Source organism: Theropithecus gelada, chromosome 5, assembly GCF_003255815.1.
Source record: "Theropithecus gelada isolate Dixy chromosome 5, Tgel_1.0, whole genome shotgun sequence".
NCBI classification, from domain to species: domain Eukaryota; kingdom Metazoa; phylum Chordata; class Mammalia; order Primates; family Cercopithecidae; genus Theropithecus; species Theropithecus gelada.
Window position 1 is genome coordinate 185,282,950 of NC_037672.1, and position 19,742 is coordinate 185,302,691.

At 39.1% G+C, this 19,742-nt stretch overlaps 1 long non-coding RNA gene across 1 annotated transcript in view; it reads left to right on the plus strand.

Annotated features, from left to right (window-relative positions):
- LOC112625452 overlaps positions 1-19,742 on the plus strand; it is an 80,820-nt gene that overhangs the window by 21,737 nt on the left and 39,341 nt on the right. Inside the window, exon 2 of the long non-coding RNA XR_003119597.1 lies at positions 13,197-13,392. This is a non-coding gene — a long non-coding RNA (uncharacterized LOC112625452). The remainder of the gene's footprint in view (positions 1-13,196; positions 13,393-19,742) is intronic.

Here is a 19,742-nt window from a genome sequence, read left to right on the forward strand (position 1 = left end):
CCACAAGCAGATTAAACATCATCAGTTATCAGGAAAATGAAAATTAAAATCACAGCAATTTATCCATTCACACACTAAAATAATTACAATTTAAACCCCAATAGTAATAAAATTTGGCAAAAATATGGGACAGCAAAACTTCTCATATGCTGCTGACCAGGTTTATAAAACAGTGCAACCACTTAGGAGAATTGTTTGACGGTTTCTCAGGCTTCGATATTTGTCCCAAAGAATTGAAACACGGGTTCACAAAAATACTTGCCTAAAAATGGTCACAGCAGCTTGATTCATCATAGCCCCAAATGAGAGACAATCCAAATGTCCATCAAATCACAGACATGGGCAAATGAATCAACAACATAGATCTCATGTTCTTTTAGGTAAGTCTCTTCTAAGTGGACAGGTTTTTATTTTCCAATCCAGTAAGACAAATTCTCTAGAAAACTGGACATAGTACCCACCTCACAAGTTCATTGTGAGCATTAAATGAATTGGTTTATTTAACACGTCTCAAACATTGTCTGAAAAATTCAGAGCACTGTATATTCAGAGCACTATATATATGAGTCTTGGTTATGAGATTACTGAACCTTCTGTGTGTCTTGCTTTTCCTGTATTTCTTGTCCCCTGGTTCCCCTTCCTCATGGCTCCTTTTGAAGAGAGTATTTAATTTACGTCTCCATTACTGTTTGGAAGCTATGTCCTTTGTTATACTATTGTAATAGTCACTCTTAAAATTTGAATGTGTGTATAAAACGTAAGTCCTAAAGTTGATCAGTGTCTTTACTTTCTTCACCCTCAGATTCAAGGACCTTAGAATGATTTATTTCTTATCATTCCTTTCAAATCACATCTGCAATTGTTGTAGTTTTAAAATTTCTGCCTTGCTTTTATAACTCACAAATTAGACATTGTTTAATACTGAACAAAAGCAAGAGTCAGTTAGATCCACTCTGTGTTCCTTATCTCCCTTCCTTGATACATTTCAGACCTTCCTTATGGGACCCTATTCTTTGTTTTTGAAGCCCAACCTTTAGAAACTTTTATTGAGGGTTATTTAGAAGTAAACACTTTCAAAATCTGCTCATTTGTCTTTATTTTGTCCTCATTCTTGAAAGATACTTTAGCTGTATAAACTATTCTTCATTGCCCATTATTTTCTCTGAATACATTGAGGGCGTCCCACTGTGTTCTTGCTTTGCTCGTTGTTTTTGTAGTTCAGCTAGCTGTCAGTCGGAATGTTCCTTCGCAGGATTTGTGCTTGTTTCTTCTTGGTCCCTTTGGGCACTGTAGACGCAGGTCCTCTTTATACTACAATTTTGGCTTGTGTATTGAGGTCCACATAAACAGTATGGACTGAGGTTCCCAACCATGGCAGCCCAGTGGGTACCACATCAGCAGGGGGGAAGTTTTTACTTTTTCTCCATCTTTATGAAAATGGAGACAGGAGTTAGGTAGATTGTTTTTCCATTCTCAGGGGTCTGGCTTTGTGCAGATGGTCTCAGGTCTGAACTCTAGGCCACAGGACACTGGGTGTGGTCCCAGGGAGTCTGGTGGCTTCAATGCTAGCTTTCCTCCTCATGCTGTGGCCCTGCCTAGGTCCTGCCCACATGGACTTCCTTCACCTTCATGCAGGCTCATCCATGCTTTACATGTTATGCAAGCCCATTTGTGTGTCCCAACTTAGCATTTTGATGTGTTATATGAATAAAAATCAGAAGAAATGCAAGATACCTAGTCAGTCATATTTGTGGAAATTGAAACCCCCCCCCACACATTTGAATTTATCCAGTTTGAGGAAAATGTCTTAACAAATAAGCAAGTTTGGTTAGTCCTAGAAACAATATCTCTAACTTCTAACTTGGGAGTTACCGTACCAATTCTATGGTGAAAAGAATTATAGTTCGTAATTATTTGGTATTAAAAGATACCTAAAATGATTTTTTATTCATTCCTTTTACATCTATGAGGCAAAACGACAATGCAAAATTATATAAATATGATTTTCCACCAGTAAAATTTGGATTAAAGACTATTTTCATGTGGAAAATGTGATAAAGATAAAAGGTCACATAGACTGTGAGAAAAAATGTATTGTTTTCACAAGTTCTTGTAAATATATTCTTATCCTTTTTGTCTAATGTGTAGCTAAATATCAAAGGGCCATTGACTATATACATATATTAGTTTTTGCTGATGCTGTGAAAAAGTCTATTGAATTGTTTCAGTTAGCAACATGGCAAAAATATTAAAGCCTTTCACATTTTTTTTGTTTTGTTTTTGAGACAGAGTCTCGCTCTGTTGCCCAAGCTGGAGTGCAGTGGCCCAATCTTAGCTCACTGCAACCTCCGCCTCCCAGGTTCAGGAGATTCTCTTGCGTCAGCCTCCCAAGTAGCTGGGACTACAGGCACACACCACCATGCCCAGCTAATTTTTGTATTTTTAGTAGAGATGAGGTTACACCATGATGGCCAGGATGGTCTCAATCTCCTGACCTCGTGATCCGCCCGCCTCGGCCTCCCATAGTACTGGGATTACAGGTGTGAGCCACCGCGCCTGGCCCTTTCACATTTTATATCTTGTAATTCTCTACTCTGCTCTACACCATAAGGAGGATCTTTCCAAAAGCATCCTATCTAGATTCTGCTGTTAAATCACCTTTATTGGCCTGGCCAGTTACCAAATTCAACAGCCCCTTCATCATCAAACACTCGCCCTCTATCTGCATCCCATTCCTTGTTTCCGCCAATAATTTGACTAGTAAAGATGTCACTGCATGCCACAAATTGTCAGTGCTGACTTCCTCAACAAAGAAGTTATTTATATACTTATTTAATATATGAGTGACTCAGATGCAGATCCCATCTGGAGAATACCAACTCCTGATGCCAATTGATTGTCAGTCATGGCTACAACAGGAGACTGGAGTCACTCAAATAGTTTATTAAAGAGAATGTGATAAAGGGACTACTTACAGAAGTGAAGCAGGGTTGAGGAAAGACACGGGATGTTGCGCTACTCAGAGCTGCAGTGACAGCATGTGGAAATAGAATTACTGAAGTTCCATGAGGCCGGAATTGTGAGGGTCTATCCAGGAGTACCTGAATTAGCAGAGGGATGCAGCTGTCCACAGAGAAGCAATGGCAAAGGAGCAATGGAGCAGAGAAGACGTCGTCTAATTTCTCTTTGCTTTCGACTGCATGATGTGGTAGAAGGCTTGCTTTTGGCTGTGCTGGAAAACATATAGAAAGGAAAACCAAAAGATAAGCTTTAGGATTTAAAATCTCCACTCAAGATGCAGGTGGAAAATTAGAAAGCCACTGTGGTGATCTTAAAAGATATCTTGTATATCTGAAAATCAGCTACACAAAGGAGAAAACATCAAAACTAATTACATTGATTGTGTAGTTTCGGTACCTGTTAAATGCATAATTCCATTGATTTAGTTTGGCAATGGCTGAGCAACTGATTATAAAGGAAAGGGACCATAAGATTTAGCATGGCAAACCGAGATAAAGTTAAGAAATCTAGCCCGCCAATCTCCTGAAAGTTCTTTGTAGCCAGAATCACCTCTGCCTAAGTTGTTCTTGGCTTGAAGATCTGCTCTGGGAAGAGATACCATGTACATCAATGGAACTACAAAATCTTGAAAACTTATGCCAGAAGGGAGTTGGAAAGCATAAAAGAAATACATTAATTCTTCTTAACTGTTTTTTTTCTGCCTTCTCTGCCCTCTGTTGCTATAATTCTGGATTTGTCTTTTTATTTTCATTTCTATCAAATGTTTTATATATTTCGAAGCTGTTATGTGATGCTTCCATTTAGGATTCTTGTGTCCTCTTGATGCATTAACACTTTTACGATTATAAAATGGCTTTCTGTACCCTGACATCCCTCCTTTTCCTGATTTAATTAGATATCTTATTATTAGAACTTATGTAGTACATTTTTGTTCTTCCTCTTACTTTTAAAGTGAATTTCTTTTAGATGGAATGTTGTGTCTATGAAAAAAAAAATCTATGTTTTCAAATTTAGTATTTAGAATATTCACCTTTAATGTAATTATGGGCATAGTAGGGTTTAAATCTACCATCTTGCTATTCATTTCCTATTTGTTCCATATTTTTCTTATTTCTTTTGGGTGTCCACCTTTTTTCATGTTGACTGAATATTATTTAATGTTTGTACACTATGACCTTATTAGCTACAGCTCTTTATTTTATTTTATAAATGTTGTTTTTGGGTTTACAATCTTTAACTCATCATAATATACTTTCAAATAATATTTTACCACTTTGCATATAAGACCATTAAACAGTGTACCTTCTGTCTCCTGCCCATTTTTATCACAATGTACCTTCAAATAATATTACCCATTTTGATAATAATTAAGAAACTTATAAGAGAATGTTTCCAATTTTCTCTTATCTTTTTTTGAGAATTACCATGCATTTTATTTCTGCATATGTTATAAATTTCACATTACACTTTTGTCTTGCTTTAACTGTTAATTTTATTTTAAATAATTTTTTTAAAATGATAAAAAAAAATTACATTTACCCCCAAGGTAGCATTCTTGTGTTCTATCTTTTTTGTATATTGTAAATCCAAGTATCTATTTGATATTATTTTCTTTTATTATAAATAATTTATTTCTGCATTTATTGTAAAGTCTGCTGTTGAGAAATCACCCCAGCTTTATTTTTCTAAAAAGTTTGTTTTATCCTTATTTTTGAATGATGGTGTTGCTGTTTGCTGAATTTACAGTTCTAGGTTGACAGTTTTTAAAATTTTTAAAGTAAAATTCTAATCCCTTGTTTTTGCTTCCTTTCTGATAAATTTCAGTCATTCTCATTTTTGTTCCACTGTGTGCAGTACGTTTTTTTCCTCCAGTTGTTCTCAAGCTTTTTCTTCATGACTAGGTTACAGTAGTTTCATTTTGATATAGCTTGTGGTGCTTCTCTTTGTGGTTTGTCCTGATTTTAGTCAGCTGAATTTGTTGGATTGGTGAGTGTATAGCTTTCATTAAACCAGTAAAATATTTAGCTATTTTCTTTTCCGTATCTTCCTACCTCCTTCCTCCCCATCCTACTCTTGCTTTCTCTCAGGCTCTACTTGCATGTATGTTAGATTGCTGGCTGTTTTTCCACTGTTCACTGAGTTTGTATTTTATTTTTAGTCTTTTTTTTTCTCACTTTGCTTCAGTTTGGATAGTGTCTGTTGCAATATTTTCAAGTACATCGATCTTTCCTTTCACAGTTTTGAGTATGCTCTTAAATCCAGTGAATTTTTCAATTAAATATTGCATTCTGGGCTGGGTGCGGTGACTCATGCCTGTAATCCCAGCGCTTTGGGAGGCCAAGGAGGGCGGATCACCTGAGGTCAGGAGTTAGAGACCAGCCTGACCAACATGGAGAAACCCCGTCTCTACCAAAAATACAAAATGAGTGGTGGCACATGCCTGTAATCCCAGCTACTCAGAAGGCTGAGACAGGAGAATCGCTCGAACCCAGGAGGCGGAGGTCGCAGTGAGCCAAGCTCAAGCCATTGCGCTCCAGCCTGGGCAACAAGAGTGAAATTCCGTCCCCCTGCAAAAAAAATTGTATTCTTTAGTTCCCAACTATTGATACACAGATAAAGTGTACTACTGCCACCACCATTATCCACATCATCACAACAGTGTTTTACAGCACTTTTAAGACTATAATTGCTTTTATATATATTAACAGATTTTACGCTCACTGATGCTTGGTTATTTCTGTCTTACAGATATGAGGTGTGAGGCTCAGAAAATAAATCAGTTATTCAAACATACTAGGAAAATAATTGTATGCTAGGACTGAAATCTCAATCTATCCAAGTCAATTTTTATTTGCTGCTTCATGCTGCCCCTATCTATAGTTGATCTTTTACCACACCATGATCTTAGGAGACTAGGAAACAATAAAACCACAAGTAAGAAAATGAGTCTTCTATACATTTCAAACCAAATAGCTATCTAAGACAATTTATCCAAATAATCCATGTCAAATGAAAGCATGCTTCCGTTCTCTAGATATTATAAGCAAAACTGTAAAAGATAGCTTTGTGCCCCCAGTGAAGAGCAGTCAGGCAACCATGCGGCATACCTAGCGATGCAGTATTTATTATTTCTTGAGCTCTTATTGCTTGGTGTTCAATAGTCCTGTGAGATAGTTCTCATTACGCTTTATTGATACCTGAGAAAACTGTCTCACAGAAGTTGCATAACTTGCTCAGAGTCCCATGGATAATAAGTGGCCCAGGCAGCACTTGAGTCGAGGTCAGTCTTGCTTTTTGCTTTTCTTATTCACTGTCCTACCGTGCCTCTATGTTTGTGTCCCTTCTCAGTCCCTTCTGTTGCACTGTTGATTTGTCTTTTTTTAATATACATGTGCTTTATTTACTGCAATTGACAAATAATAATTGTGTCTATTTATGGCATTCAACACAGTGTGTGTTTTTTTCTTTTTTCTTTTCTTTTTTTTTTATTTTGAGACAGAGTATTGCTCTGTCACTGAGGCTGGAGTACAGTGGCATGATCTCAGCTCACGGCAGCCTCTGCCTGCTGGGCTCAAGCGATTCTCCTGTCTTAACCTTCCAAGTAGCTGGGGCCATCCAGGCATGCACCACTGTGTCTGGATAATTTATTTATTTATGTATGTATTTATTTATTTTTTGTAGAGCCCTTTTATAGAAGTCTCCCTATATTTCCCAGGCTGGTCTCAAACTCCTGGGTTAAGCAATCCTCCTGCCTTGGCCTCCCAAAAGCCCTGGGATTACAGATATGAACCACTGCACCTGGCCTAACATGATGTTTTGAAATACATATATATTGTGAAATGGATAAATCTAGCTAAACACATACTTATTTTTTTGTTTGTGGTGAGACCACTTAAAACCTACTCTTTCAGCAATTTTGAAGTATATCAGCATGGGGTACAACAGATCTCTTAGACCTGTCCCTGCTGTCTGGATGACATTTTGCATCCTTTGACGAACATGCTGATTTATCTTTAACATATTGTATTGCTACCTTGTGGTAGGCAGAGCTTTGGTCCTCGTGATCTCAGCCACCTAGTGTTACGTCCTGTTCTGTTACATGGCAAAGAGGCTTTGCAGATGTAATTAATGTTACTCCTCAGTTGACTTTAGGATAGGGAGATTAACCTAGATTATCCAGGTGAGCTGGATCTAATCTCACGAGCTCATTAAACATCAGAAGAGGAGGGTAGAAGAGAAAATCAGAGATTATAAGTGAAAAGGTTGGAGATGTCATTACTGGCATTTAAGATACAGGGGGCCAAAAGCCACAGAAAGTGGGTAGCTTCAAAAGCTGAGCCAATAGCTAGCAAAATCATGAGGACACTCACTCCTTTAGCACCGTGGAGCCGAATTCTGCCAACAATCTCAATGAGCCTGGAAGCAGGTTGTCCCTCAGACGCTCCAAAGAAGAGTCCAGGCCAGCTGACAGCTTGACTTGCACCTTGTGTGCCCCTATATGGAGAACCCAGTCAAGCCATGCTGTACTCAGACTTCTCACTCATGGCACCTATAAGATAATAAATAGGTGTTGTGTTAATGTATGATGGCAGCAATAGCAGGCTAATATATACTATAGGGACAATTAATTTCAAATTTTTGTGTGTGAACTCTCCTTATTCACTGTCATGACACACAAACACATTCACACGCACACTCTTACAGATACTCAAGTTGTATACTTTCAGAAGAGGCTCTCTCTGTTTTTAAAGTCTACGGTTCAGCATTCTTACCGAGGCATGCTATCACCTTGTGTCACTTTGGACAGCCTTCCCTGCTGTCATCCTCAGCTTTTTCTTGCATTGTCTGTTTTCCCTTTTCCCTGTTTGCACCTCAGTTCTTTTGTTTTCTGTTAATTTTAGAACCTGATTATATACACAGCTAGTCCACAAACACATGTATAGTTTTCTTCACAGAAAATCAAGGAAGGACATTGCATTGTGTGAAGTGTTTGCATCTTTATATTTTTATTTGATACTTACTGCAAAGTGGCATGTGGATGCTTTTCTGCTGGATACAAAGGTATCTATTAAGATAGAACTATTCCTCATACACGTGCTGTAGGATTCTTGGACCTGAAGAAAATTTGGCTTCTGAAAAACTATATTATCATAATCAGAATTATATTTGATAGAGTTCCTAATATTTTATTAACATGAGGAGATTCGATTGAAGTCAACATTTGCAATTTAAATATGGCATTAAGCACTTTGTTTAAAGGCAGAATTATAATGCATCAATCTGTATGTTTATATAAATTTGACAACTATAACACATGCCGCTTAAAAAAACCGTATTTACCATGCACAGTCTCATATAAATACAAGCTGTAAATCTAAGAGCCACCCTAGATTCCATTCTCTCCTTTACCTCCAGTGACTAGTCCGTCCCCAAGCTGAGTTTATTTTTCTTCCTGAATGACCCTAAGGGGTAAAAATAGATTGGATGGTTGGAGACGACATGATTTGCGGTTATACAGAAAAACTTTTAACTATTGACACTATACAAAGGTCTAACTTGTCCTTTGGAGGAAGATATTTTTCTTACTAGAATTTACTAACTAGATATTTAGTGGGAATATCAGGGAATGTGCTGGTATCAAATGGTTGGTTGCAGGTCCCTTTCAAAAATGAGCATTTCCAATTCTGCACCAACATCGTTGTTCACCCAGCCGCGGAGAGCACGTTCTTCCAGACGTACCTTCAGGGATTTCCGGGCAGCTTCCGGGCTCCCTTTGTTTGGAATCCTAAAGCAAGCAGCTTTTCCCAAGAAGAAAGTCCTCAGGAAATACTTTGGAATCAATTAAATGGCATTTTAAGGCATTTTTATTGATCTGTTGTTTACAGACTATTTTGAGTCTATTGACTTATTTTGTGATAAGCAGAACTTTTATAGCATCTCAGTGGAATCTGATTTCTAGATTTACTTGCCACCTTGAAGTGATAATTACATTGTTTTTGAGAAGTAACATCTTTGTTTCCATAACATAAGACCTTCAGTTTATAACACAATGTACAACTGAGGCTTACTTTTTTAAAAGCACTGATTTATTTTAAACCTGTCTAAATTTGGCTAGGTTTCATAATTGGAGCAATCATCAATATAGTGTGAATGACCTTATACAATATGATTTTATTAAAGTATTTTTATTAAAACTAAATGAAGTCATAAAAATTTGATTTTTTTTCTAAAGAAAAAATCTATTGAAATCCATGGACCTAAAATGTGGCCTATTATTTAAAAAAACCTATTTAAATATATGTTTGAAATAGATACATATTTCTAGCATATTTTATTCACCCAGTACTTATTCTTTCAAGAGAATTACTCCACAGAAAGTCATCTTGTTTTATAAAAATAACTGAGAAAGTCATTTTTTTCTTCCTGACAACATATAAATGTTGGAAGCCACATCTTTATTAAGTTACATTCAGCTGATTGCATTTATGAAATTAATCTATGAGGTTAAAAAAGAGTGAAATAACTATAGTATTCAAGAGCTATCACTAACAAAAATCATTGATACATTTAAATAAGTTATTAACATATACCAATGTTAAGTAGTTCATTATACTTTAAATATTTCCAGTCTATTATTAGTTAAAAAGTAAATCTGCTAGTATTTTTCCCCCAAATTCATTATTTCACTGAATTCCTCTCATCTGAACATAGCTTAGATGTATTAAGATGTTGCATAAGATGGCTCTCAGTAGCTATTTAATTTATTCTAATTAACAAATGTCTGCATTCTTAATGTGTTAATTATTAGGGCTCCCCAGTCTCTTATTTGAATATTTCATTCAACAAGTATTTATTGAATGCTTATTATGGCAAACCCTCTTCTAAATATTGGAATAATAGTGATAAATCAAAGTTTATACCCTCAAGGAGCTTATGTTGTAGTGAAGGATGTAAACAGTATATACACACTGCAATGTCTGCTAGTGATAACTTTGGAAACAATAGTGAAATAACAAACATACAGGGATAGAAAGTGATGAGAAAGCCTTGTCTCCACCGTCCTTTGTTTCCTGTCAGTGCTCCAGCCAAGTATTTTCTCCAGAGTCATGTTAAACACACTCCCTTCTGTTACTAGGCATGTCCTGATCCCTCTATCTGAAACACTTTGCCCTTTGCCTAGGTAACTGCTATTCTTCAGTCATAGTCCAATACTGCTCCACAGGCAAGCCTTCCCCACTCCCAGCCATGCTCCCAGAGCATCATGAAACTTCCATGAAATTTGACACTGTTTGTATGATTATTTGCTCACTCTATTCTCCTCAGTAGAGCATGGGGTTATATATATGTAATATTTTATATATATTTTATTGCATATATATGGCATAAAGTGGATGTTCAATAGAATTAGTTGAACACGTTATTTAAGTATAATATACCAAGAAGTCAGGTTCTAAAGACCACATATTTTAACCGTTCTATTTATACGGGATGTTTAGAAAAGGCAAATCTATGGAAAAAGAAGGCAGATGAGTGTTTATGTTACCAAAACACCAGGGGTTTGGTCAAGGTCCTGCTACTCGCTGCACAGAAAGCCAGTGATTGAGACCATGAGTATTGCCAAGGAAGAACCTTTAATCAGGTGCTGCAGCTGAGGAGATGGAAACTCAGTCTCAAATCCATCTCTTCCCTGGCCCACTAAAACCAGGAGTTTATATAGCAGGGAAAAAATGCAACTGTGTGTAAGGAAACAGGAACTAGGGAGACGCAAGGAAGCCATCATGGTGAATGCGGGGTCTGGCATCTCGTTGTCTGGATGCGATGATCTGGTGAGTTTCAGTTGTTTGATACTTTTTTTTGAGAGACCTGATGATCATTTTCTGAGGGAGGAACTCAGTTTAAAGAAATACAAGTTTCAAGCTTTAAGATTAGAAGGGTCAATTCCTATATTTATCAAAAAATATCTGTGAGACCCCTGGGTCAGTTTCATTTACCCAGGGCTGAGAGAGGGAAAGGGGATTTGCTGCTGACTGGCCTGAGGGAACTTACTGCAAAGATGGAAATGTTCTAAAACTGGATTCTGGTGATGGTTGCAGACTTAGCAAGTTTACTAAAATCATTGAATCATATGTTAAAATTAGATGAATTTTATGATATGTAAATTACATCTCAATAAAGATCTTTTTATTTTATTTTTGCCTTTTTGAGACAGTGTCTTGCTCTGTTGCCCAGACTGGAGTGCAGTGGCACGATCTCAGCTCACTGCAACCTCTGCCTCCTGGGTTCAAGCGATTCTCCTGCCTTAGCCTCCCAAGTAGCTGAGACTACAGATGTGCACCACCACGCTTGGCTGATTTTGTATTTTTAGTAGAGATGGGATTTTACCATGTTGGCCAAGCTGGTCTTGATCTCCTGTCCTCAAGTAATCTGCCTGCCACAGCCTCCCAAAGTACTGGGATTACAGGCAAGAGCCACCATGCCCAGCCTCGATAAAGGTCTTTTAAAAAAAAAAGATGAAGTGATTGGGGGAAGTGTAAGGATTTTGGGGAGGCCAGGGAAGGTCTTTTTAAGGAGATGCTATTTGAATAGAAAACTGACATGAAGGCGAGAGCCCTGAAGATGTCTTGGGACAGAGGGCTCCTGGCGGGGGAGCAGTGGGGTTCTTAGGTGCCTTGCTATGTGGAAGAACCGTGGGGAGTCCAGGTGGCTGCGGGGTGGCGGAACGGGGGCCACAGGAGGAAGCGGAGGCCGGGAGGAGCCAGTGAGGTCTGTGAGGTTTGGTTAATTAGGGTCAGGGTACTGAATCTTATTTTAAATGTGATGAGGAGCTATTGAGGGATTTTAGCAGGAGAGCAACATAAATTGGTTTACATTTTGAAAGAGTCACTTTGGCTGCTATGTGGAAAAATAGAAGCAGGAAGCCCAGATAAGAAATTGGGTAGCCAGTCACGAAATGGTAGTGTTATGGATCAGGGTGGTAATGGTGGAGGCAGTGAACAGTGTAGATAGAAATATGTGAGAAAAATCACAGCCTAGTCTAAAGACTGCGAATCACTGAGTGAATATAGTTGGCGAAGTGGGTGGAGCAGAGCAGCCTAAGAAGAGAGTAAAGAAGCGTGCGGGGTCAGATTACATGAGGCCTTATAGGGCGTGGGACAAGAGTTTCGCTTCATTTTAAATCCCGTGAGAAGTCATTGGATAATTTCAGATGTGGAATGACACAGTCAGACTCACTCACATAAAGATTCTTCTGTCTACCATGTGGAGAAGAGATCATCGGGGAAGAAGAGTAGACACCCAAGAGCAGGTTAAGAAACTAATGGCAGAGGTTAGGCAAGAGATGGTGTGGTGTAGATTGGGATGGTGGCAATGCAGATGGAAAAATAAGCGTTTACAAGAGCTCCTTTAGAATTGGAACAGATGGGATAACTGGATATGAGGAAGAGGAAAATAAAGAGTGAAACATTTTTGGTTTGGTAACTGAGTTACAGTAGGTTTTTTTTTTTTTTTTTTTGAGACCACTCTGTCACTCAGGCTGGAGTGCAATGGCACAATCTCAGCTCACTGCAACTTCTGCCTCCTGGGTTCAAGCAATTCTCCTGCCTCGGCCTCCTAAGTAGCTGAGATTACAGGTGCCCGCCACCCTGCCTGGCTTATTTTATTTTTATTTTTTTTGTATTTTTAGTAGAGCAGGGTTTCCTCATGTTGGCCAGGCTGGTTTTGAACTCCTGGCCTCAAGTAATCCGCCCGCCTCGGCCTCCCAAAATGCTAGGATTATAGGCGTGAGCCACTGCGCCGGCCAGGTCTTCTTTCTTGAGGGGAGGGACACAGTGAAATAATGAGAACTGTTCTGCAAAATAGAACAGGGTCCCATGTAGATGACACAGTGATATTAAATAGAACATTCCCCACAGAAGTTTAATGCAATTAGTATCAAGGTGACGCTTATTAAATGCTGATGCAAGCATGCCATTCAGGAGTCTTGCTTTATACCTAAAAAAATGATGTGTTCCTGATTGTGGAATATCTTTACAGGTAGAAGGCAGGTAATAGTTATATAGAAATAAAACAAAAATAACCATGTATAGGATACAGCCTCAAAGATTCCCAGAATATTAGAGCTACAAGGCACGTTAGAGACCACCTCCTAATTTTAAATGCTCTTTTGAATATTCTAGTGAGAGAAGCTGCAGCCTGTTGAGACTCCACAAGATGAAAGATATGAAAAGAGGACATATGCGTGAATGCCTGCATGGAGAACCACCCTGGCTGCTGCTCCCACTCTAATGATCATGCCCATTATTAACTGAGGGATGGCGGTGGGCCTTGTCTTTGCATTACACGGACCAAGAACACTTCACAGGACTCAGAGAGGTAAATAAGAGAAACCGATTTTTGTAGAGGATGAAAATGAAGCACACAGGGAAGTGAAGTGCCCAGTGTGAAAATCCTATCTGAATTGGCTTTAGAAACCGTATATTTACCTTTTCATATAATTTGTTTATCTAGAGGAAAAAATAACAGATGTGTTTAATGGCTTTGGAAACATTTAAACAGGTGGACCTCAAAATATGGGAAATGAACATATTGCCGTTGTTTATTATAATTTTCCTTCCTTCTATTTTTGCTTAAAATTCTTCAAGGCCTTTGGATATGTAAAAAAAATGAGCATTTGTTTTATTATGTTGCTTAATAGAAACAATTTTTTAAAGTATTGAATTATGCAGTGACCAAAATACTGATTCTAAACAACAAAACATGCAGCTGTTATGAATCCTGGACGAGCTCTGGAAACGTGTGGTATTATCTTGCAGAGAAGCTGTTTTTGTTCTAGTCAAATATGGAAATTAGTTTAGAAACTTCATTTTAATATATAATTCTGATTTCAGTGTTACCAGTAAATATTAATGTCCTTTTCTAACAGTCTTAATTTCCTTTTCTCAACTCCCTTGAGTGATATGTTTTTTTGAAGCATTCATTTACCATCAAGAGAAAAAATAACATAACCACGTGTACTGAAATGTATGGCTTACAGGCCAAAGAGTTACAGAAACTAAACTTGTTCTCCCACTCCTTTACTGGTGCCATGCACTTACAAAGAAAACTTTCGAAGTCTATTGTTCTTACTTTTACAATTTATGATGTAGTTAACCCTATTCACATTGTGTACTGAGGTAGGTCAGTAATAAGGTGGATTTCTTGTGAGGGAACCAACCAGATAAAGTAAAAAAAGAAAAACTACAGTTTCCATGAGGATCCACAAAAACTACAGTTACTATGAGGATCCACCTACTTTCTTGACAACAGAGTAAGAGAAAATGTGGCAAGTGGTCAGTGAGCCTCCAGGGGTCTTAGAGTGGTTGACATAGTTCCTGAACAAGGGTGGAAATCCAGCCGGGTGCAGTGGCTCCTGCCTGTAATCCCAGCACTTTGGGAGGCCAAGGCGGGCAGATCACGAGGTCAGGAGATCGAGACCATCCTGGCTAACACGGTGAAACCCCGTCTCTACTAAAAATACAAAAAAATTAGCGGGGTGCAGTGGCGGCACCTGTGGTCCCAGCTACTGGGGAGGCTGAGGCAGGAGAATGGCGGGAACCCGGGAGGCGGAGCTTGCAGTGAGCTGAGATCGCGCCGCTCACTCCAGCCTGGGCCACAGAGTGACTCTGTCTCAAAAAAAAAAAAAAAAAAAAAAAAAAGAGTGGAAATCTAGGTGGATTCAGGGATAGAGCATGGTAACAAAAAGAGAGAGAAAAGAGAGAGAAAAGTAAGGAGCACAGAAATAGAAAAAAGCATCTAGCAGTGACATGAGTTGGAATCTGGGCACAGGGGCCCGTGTCCAGGCTTCTTACCGAGCTGTCTGCTTGCAGAGCTCTGCACCCACAGCGGCAGGGCAGTGACTGGTCTGTCGGCGCACCCTCCTTCTGTGCTCTTTCTTTATCACGGGGGACTGGATATCCGCAAGCTACCTTTTCCAGACTCCCTTCTGACTGATATTTAATAAGATTTTGATAATGGGAGGCACTGGCAAGAAATGGGAAGGTGGGAGAAAGGGCAAATCCGTATTTTTAGTCATTTTTTTTTTTCCTGGTAGTGCCTTTGGCAGCAGTAACCACAGTGATAAGTGGAGGCAAGCCCGGGTTCCCTCTAAGGCAGCACAGTTCCAAGGGCAGCAGCGGCCGCTCTGACAGCTTCACAAGCACCCGCACTCCTGGGCCCTGGCTCTTGCTGTATCAGGAGCGCGAGCTCCCGGCTTCCTGCGAAGTGGCAGCGGCAGTGCTCACTGCAGCCGGCAGCGGCTAGAGCAGGAGCTCTGGCATCCTCAGCCCACAGCCGCGTGGACTTAGGGTCACACCATTGCTCTTTGGGGTTGTTTTTGGCTCAAGGAGTGGTTGTGGCATCCTGCAGTTACTAACAGGAGTTCCTCGGGTACCAATCTCTGGGGAGCCTCATCCCCTTCTTGTTCCTGCCTGGCTGCTTTTTTGTAATACTTAAAATCAATGTTCAAATCCAGTGTGTTTGAAATGCTTAGAATTGGCTTTGTTTTCCTAACTGGGCACAAGAGACACAAGCACTACGAGATACTTCTACGTCATGCTGTTAAAAAAATACGACCCAGTTTTACATTATTCATCCATTTCTGCTGTTTCCATGAAACTGACAATATAGAAAGACCAGTGTGTGTGTGTGGGGGGGGGGGGGGCGTCCTGGAATATGTCAGTTTATATTTCTATTGTGTCAGTTTTCTTAGGGTATATGGTGAATATAAATATGACTATTCTAATTAAGTGGCTGTGCATTTTCATATTAGAATTCATTATGTTGCCTTCTCAGTACCAGCACTTTCTGTGTAGTGCTTGAGCATGTAGGTAAGTCAGGAGGCCACCTACACAGTGTGATTTGAAGGTGTGAAGGTATCTATCTGCCTCAAATAGCGATTAAATTTAACAGGTGCATATTCTGTGGTGAAAAACACACAGTCGGCCCTCCATATGGTTCTGCATCCATGGATTCAACCAACCAAGGATAAAAATATTTTTTAAAAATTGCATTTGCAAGTTAATTAAAATATAATGCTCAAGAAAATTCACAACATCAATGAAATGTTACAGAAGCTATAAATCTATCGGGTTTATCAGTCGCTCATTTTTGAAAAGGGTCTTTGGATTATAGATTTCCACTTCTTTTGCAAAGAAACATTGAGGTGAGAATTTTGTGGATACTCTTTAAACAACAGTACATCGGTTTAATATGTATTTTTTTAAGCCTGTAAATAAAATTTTTCTGTATCCACTTTAAAGTTTGTTGGGTTTATAAGTGAATTGGACTGTATTTCTAATATGTGTGTAGGTTTAATTTTATATAGTTTTAAAATTGCTCTGTGATTAATTGGCCACTGAAAATGAGCTTTTTAATTGTTGAGATTTTCTTACTGGCCTCATACAGAAGGATTTGTATATCCTCACCATATATATATTTGTATATATATTTATCACCATATATATTTATGCACATATATGCAGCATATATATTTATTTATATATGCACCATATATATTTATTTGTATTTATATATGGTGCATATATGTGCATATATATGGTGTGTATGTATATATGTATTTGATGTATTTATGGTGCATATATATGTGGTATACATATGGTATGTGCGTGTATATATACATATACACACCATATATATACCATTTTTTATTTGTGTGGCGAAAAATACTCTTTTTTGGTGTAAAACGTTTATTTTCTTTGCTGTTAGTTTGTAAAAAAAGAATTTATTTTTACTGAATATCTATAGACCTTTTTGGTCAACATTCCCTAAACACAGTATAAGAACTATTTACATAGCATTCACATTGTATTAGGTATTATAAGTAATCTAAGGATGATTTAAAATATACAAGGGGATATGCATAGGTTATATGCAAATACTGTGCCATTTTATATCAGGGTCTTGAGTATCCACGGATTTTGATATTAGCAGGAGGTCCTGGAACAAATCGCACATGCATACAGAGGGACATCTCTCTCTCTATCTTTGATATTGTTATATCATATTATTTATATTATATATTTATAGATTGTTAATATTTATATATTAGTTTAAAGAATTGTTATAAAAGTTGGTTTTAAACCACAACAGCAACCAAAATGATGATGTGATGTCACAGAGGAATATGGTTGCTGTCTTTAATAAATATTACAGACATGAGAGAAAGAGAGAATGCTGCTAGGTCACTTAAAAATGGAGACGTGATTTATGGGAATGGTCTTGTCCATATGTAATCAACACATGGAATCTTTATAATATGTGTCAAGAAATTTCCCATTCAGGAGAATTCTGTAGGTGAAGGTTCAGAGGGAGCCATGGCAACATGCTGGGCAGGGGAGGGTTAGACGCACCCTCACTGGAGGGATCGTGTTCTGGAAGTGATATCTAACATCCCGCCATTATCTGGAAGTGATATCTAACATCCCCCCCATTATCCGGAAGTGATATCTAACATCACCCCATTATCCGGAAGTGATGTCTAACATCCCCCATTATCCGGAAGTGATATCTAACATCCTCCATTATCCGGAATTGATATCTAACATCACCCCATTATCGGAAGTGATGCCTAACATCCCCCCATTATCCGGAAGTGAATCTAACATCCTCCATTATCCGGAAGTGATATCTAACATCGCCCCATTATCCGGAAGTGATGTCTACAATCCCCCATTATCCGGAAGTGATGTCTAACATCCCCCCATTATCCGGAAGTGAAGCCTAACATCCCCCCATTATGCAGAAGTGAGGTCTAACATCCCCCATTATCCGGAAGTGAGGTCTAACATCCCCCATTATCTGGAAGTGAGGTCTAACATCCCCCCATTATCCGGAAGTGATATCTAACATCTCCCCATTATCTGGAAGTGATATCTAACATCTCCCCATTATCTGCAAGTGATATCTAACATCTCCCCATTATCTGGAAGGGCTATCTAACATTCCCCCATTATCCGGAAGTGAGGTCTAACATCTCCCCATTATCTGGAAGGGATATCTAACATTCCCCCATTATCTGGAAGTGATGTCTAACATCCCCCTATTATCTGGAAGTGATATCTAACATCCCCCCATTATCCGGAAGTGATATCTGACATCTTCCCCATTATCTGGAAGTGATATCTAACATTCCCCCATTATCTGAAAGTGATATCTAACATCTCTCCATTATCTGGAAGTGATATCTAACATCTCCCCATTATCTGGAAGTGGGTATCTAATTTCCCATCATTATCCAGAAGTGGATATCTAACTTCCCGTTATCTGGAAGTGATAACTAATATCCACCATTAGTGACACGCCTCTGTGTTTCAAGTTATGTATTTCAAGAAAGTCCTTGTTAAAATAACAGGGATTTATTAGGGAGAATAGCAATAGCACAATGTCTTCTTTTTTTTTTTTTTTATTTGAGACAGAGTTTCGCCCTGTCGCCCAGGCTGGGGTGCAATGGCATGATCTTGGCTCACTACAACCTCCGCTTCCCGGGTTCAAGTGATTCTCCTGCCTCAGCCTCCCGAGTAGCTGGGATTACAGGCATGTGTCACCACGCCCAGCTAATTTTGTATTTTTAGTAGAGACAGGGTTTCTCCATGTTGGTCAGGCTTGTCTCGAACTCCTGACCTCAGGTGATCTACCTGCCTTGGCCCCCGCAAAGTGCTGAGATTACAGGCCTGAGCCACCATGCCCGGCCGCAATGTCTTTATCAATCTACACGTAAGGAATTTTCTGGTAAAACAGTGCTGGGCAGATTGCAAGTGGGAGCTATTCAACATTGGGTGTTGAACAACAAACTTGAAAGAAAAGAAACAAAGAAAGAAAAGAAGACATAACCCGTAGGCTGCGTTTTTGTCTGTTTTTGGGATGCAATGGGAAGAAAAATGAGGTCCGAGGCATTTCATTCTTTTCTGGCCTAAGAGTAAGTGCTTTTTGATCCTGGCTAACTTTAGGAAAGTGAGGCCATTCACAGACAAAGGACAACTGAGCACCAGCTCCAGGGGACCATCAGCAAAACCTTTTCAGAAGTTGTGAAGAGTAGGATAGGCAGTCACGGAACAGAGCAGAGGCCTGCGGATAAGGTACTGAGGACAAGGTAGACTCTGTCACTCGAGGATGAGCAGTGCTGCTGCTAGGTCACTTCAAGATGGAGATATGATTTATGGGCATGTTATTGTCTACATGTAATCAACACATGGAATCTTTATAACACGTGTCCGCATTTCTACGAATTAAAGTTTTTCCTATGGCCTATAGTTAAGTGTGCTTGTGAGGTGTGTGAGCAGGTGCACATATGCTGTACATGGGGGAGGATGCTGGATAAAGAATATTGCCACCGTCTAGCAGATCATTCCCAGATGCAGTGGTGGAAACATAACATAGAATATAAGGAGGTTCCTAAAAATATTCACTTGGGACCATACAATTGAGCAAGGTTGCACATTTATGAAGCTCTACAAAGCACAGGTTGGTTTAGCATTATCTGCTGAGCCATTGGGCAATACCCTGTGAGGGGCACAGAGAGATGGGATGAGGCACACAGAGGGCATCTGGGGAGGTAGGAAACAGCATGAGGACAGGAGGGGCCCCTGCAAATAGAAGGAGACTTGTTCAAGGGAAGAAACTGAAAAACAAAACCCAAGGAAGATGAGAGGGAAAATCAGGGGCTCTGT